The 3,656-nt window shown below is 33.6% G+C and overlaps 1 pseudogene; it reads left to right on the plus strand.

Annotated features, from left to right (window-relative positions):
• Nucleotides 1–3,656, plus strand: part of LOC107590008 (E3 ubiquitin-protein ligase parkin-like) — a 113,691-nt pseudogene that overhangs the window by 12,668 nt on the left and 97,367 nt on the right.

Consider the following 3,656-nt stretch of genomic DNA (forward strand, 5'->3'; position numbering starts at 1 on the left):
GGCAGATATGATCACTATAAACTGTCATTGTATTTAAAAAAATGCAAATGGTTTATTGCATAAGGTTTTTAATTTTTGTGTGAACTATTACTTTAAATACCACTAAAAGATAAAAGTCAAGCATTGCACGTTTAATAATTAGTGTGTGAATTAGCATGATATGAATAATGAATATAATTTTATGAATTAAAAAGTAAACAATAATAATAATAATAATAATAGTAATCAGAATATTTTTCTGGATTTTTCAAAGGAACATGAAATATAGCATACAAGTCCTTATGTGCTATTTTTATTTAATATTTAATTGCATTTCAGATTTTCCATTATTTAACAACAAAAACTTGGTCACTATAAACTGTCAACTTTCATTTGATTGAACTATGTCCACTAAAAGGTAGATATAAAGATGTAGCGAAAATGATCAAGTTATGAACATTTTCTACAATCCACATGTCTACACAAAGGGACTAAATCTTTAGTCATATCCAGAAAGAAAACGAAGGGACTATGTTTCTGAAATCAAGCGAATACATAAGGGAATTGTACAGTATTAAAGTACGCCTCATATTGTATGCTATCTTTATTTTTCTGCCGGCTCCAAACAATACTGTTTTTACCTTTGTCTTTTCTTCATTCTCTGCGAGATACAAGCTTTTTGTCAGTGTCTTACAGTGATTGGCATGTTTATTCTCTCGACCTGTTTTTTTCTGCGCTACACTCCTGCCGATCTGCGGCATATGAGCCTGCTTGATTACTTGAATTTGTGAAGGTACTTACGACAGCAACGTTTGATCCTTTCTTTCCTCATGCTTGAGACAGAAATGAAAGACAACAGGTTGAAGAGCTCCTCTCGCAGAAATCATAAATAATAGGGTGCCTGTCTTATAAAACCCACTCCGCTCGATTTATTGTCAGCCGTGTCAAGGTATCTTGTACCTCCTCGGTGCCCCATGCTTTTAGCTCTAATGAGAATGCTGCTCCCAGGTGTATGCATGTGTGTGCATGAGTGATTTAAACTAGGATGGGATAGACTGATAGGACAACTCCTCTCTAAACTAAATCATTTGCCAGGAAGATGTCTGGATTGTCCTTTCTGGCTAATCGGATTGTGAGCTCTTTGTCCTGGGACTGTGGCGGCTTGTTGAAGCACTGCTGCACCTTGTTGTTATCCTCTATTTAGCTCTCTAACCAACACACGTATGTCCCGCTCAAAACACTCCACAGCTGTTAACTAAAGGAGGATGAGAAGGAAGGGAAACTAAATAAAAGCAAACAAATGTCAGCTGAAATTCAGTTGCTCAGTTGATTCCATTCATGCATTGTTAAATAAAGGAATGCACTGGATATACTTGAAGTAAACAAAATTAAAAGTGATTTTTTTTTGTTTAATGGTTTCCCAAACAATCCTTTTTTTTACCATTTTTTGGACAAACAGGTAATCTCGCAATTTTTTTTTTTTTTTTTTTTTTTTGCAATCAATTGTTCAATGGTGGGTGAGTTAAAATTAAATATTTGGGTCAGTTAACATTTACCAGCTATAAATATTTCTTAGCAAGAAACTGTGTTTTCATTCTTTATATTAAAATGTGTATTTTTGTCCCTGTGCATATTTTCTTGCGTGTTAGTGACAAATAGTGCAGGTCATGTGTTACTCACAAATGAGACAGTCTCCATCTCTCCATAAAACGCCACCTGTTAGAAAATATGAAGACGCATAGTGAGTTTGACCCTCATATTTTCATTTTTGGTAGCTGAATGTGAGGAATATTTCACATGTGTTACCACAATTAATCACTGAAGTAAAACTTAGAACATTTGGACATTAATTCATTTCAGTAGACAGTATTTGATTTAAATCTCTCACATTGTTCACTGTATACCAAAGGTTAGTGATGTAAACCATGTGTTATGTTGCTGATCTTAATAAAGTTGCTGACCAGCTGATAATAATGTGACATTTTATATGCTTTAGGATGTCAAACAACAAATTAAATACTGTGTTCTGGGATAGGAGTAACTGTGATAGGACAAAGTCTTTTAACACTGAGGAAAAAAATCACATTTACTGTTATTGCATGCTTTTTGTGAAGTTTATGGTTGTTCTTACAGAAGCAAAAGCCCACAGCAGTTTCTATGTGTTCTGTAAGACGGTCTGCAAGGCCATTCAGCCTGGAAAACTATGTGTTCGGTGCAGAGACTGCAAACAAGGCACTCTTACTCTCAGCAGGGTATGTATATGTACAACACATACAGTATATGAAGAGTTTGGTTCCAAAACGCAATAAACGCCATTTTTAAAAAATTGATTTCCCGCCAAAATCAGTATTGTATCTGGTCTGTATTGAAAAGTAGATTTGTTATTTTACGCAAATTTGATATCTGCCATGTTATTCTGTCATGTTTTCTCCCTATCTTTCCAAACTGCGACAAACGGTTTCGAATCGATTCAAAATCACCTTCGATTATGAACGCAATATTGCGTAGCTTGTCAGTGCTCTACGGCTCTGTGTAGTAAATGCCGCTCCATCTGAACGCACGTGAAGGAGATTGACTACTAATCACAGAACCGGCTTTACTGACAATCACATGCGATTTATCGTGCAGCCCTAAAAAAAATGAATAATTTTGACGGCATTGATGAACCTGTGGTGGTTTCTGCGGTGGGGAAGAAACGTAAACTATTAATCAGATTAGTATTGACCAAGTTCAGAGGCTGTCATATGTGGATCAACTTACTATGTTGTGTATTTTCAAAAGTTTCAATATGAGAAATAACTTTTATATTGATTCAATGGATTTAATTGCATTTTGGGGAAAACATTTTATGCTATTATAACCTAAAGATGCTATGTGAAAGTTTGAAACAGAAAATAGTGGTTTTCATCTTGCCACTTTCTTGGTAAAGAAAACAAATTTTTACTCAAATTAATCAAAATGGATTTCTAGCATTTTGGAACCAAACTCGTCATATGCTTCTTCTCTAACATGTAGTCATAACCTGCTTTGCATGGACACTTACTTTCTAATTCAAAGATAAATCATGATCATTTATTAGTGCCTTTTTTTTTATTTGGCGTACAGAAGACATTTAGAAACAATTAATCTACAGTAGTTGATATCACTTTTTTTCTCGCCTTTATTTAAGCTCTTATAAAGGTTATCTTTTGGTATCTGTGGTTCCATGAAGAACCTTGAACATCCATGGAACCATTTCATTACACAAAAAAAAGTTATTTAGATTATTTAAACGTTTCTTACAGTGTGGGGGAAAAATGATCTGTTAAGGTTATTTTGGGAAACCCAAAATGGTTCTTCAAAGGCTTCACTGTGAACCCCCCCCCTTGTGTGTATAACTGCCATTAAGGTAATCAACAGTAATGCTCTTTTATATTGAGGAATTTGAAATATGTTTCATTTTCTGTTTTTGGATTTAGAGTCATTGATGTGCCACTCATTTCTGTCCTATTAATTTATTACAAATATATTAAACATGCATTTCATACATACAACAACTTGAATTCACTACTTGTATGATAAGCATGTTATGAATTAAAATTCATAAATGGAGAATAAAGTCTATACAATAAATGCTATACAAATATTATTATTATTATTATTATTATTATTATTATTATTATTATTATTATTATTAT

This window comes from Sinocyclocheilus grahami, unplaced genomic scaffold (assembly GCF_001515645.1).
Source record: "Sinocyclocheilus grahami isolate Dianchi unplaced genomic scaffold, SAMN03320097.WGS_v1.1 scaffold123.1, whole genome shotgun sequence".
NCBI classification, from domain to species: domain Eukaryota; kingdom Metazoa; phylum Chordata; class Actinopteri; order Cypriniformes; family Cyprinidae; genus Sinocyclocheilus; species Sinocyclocheilus grahami.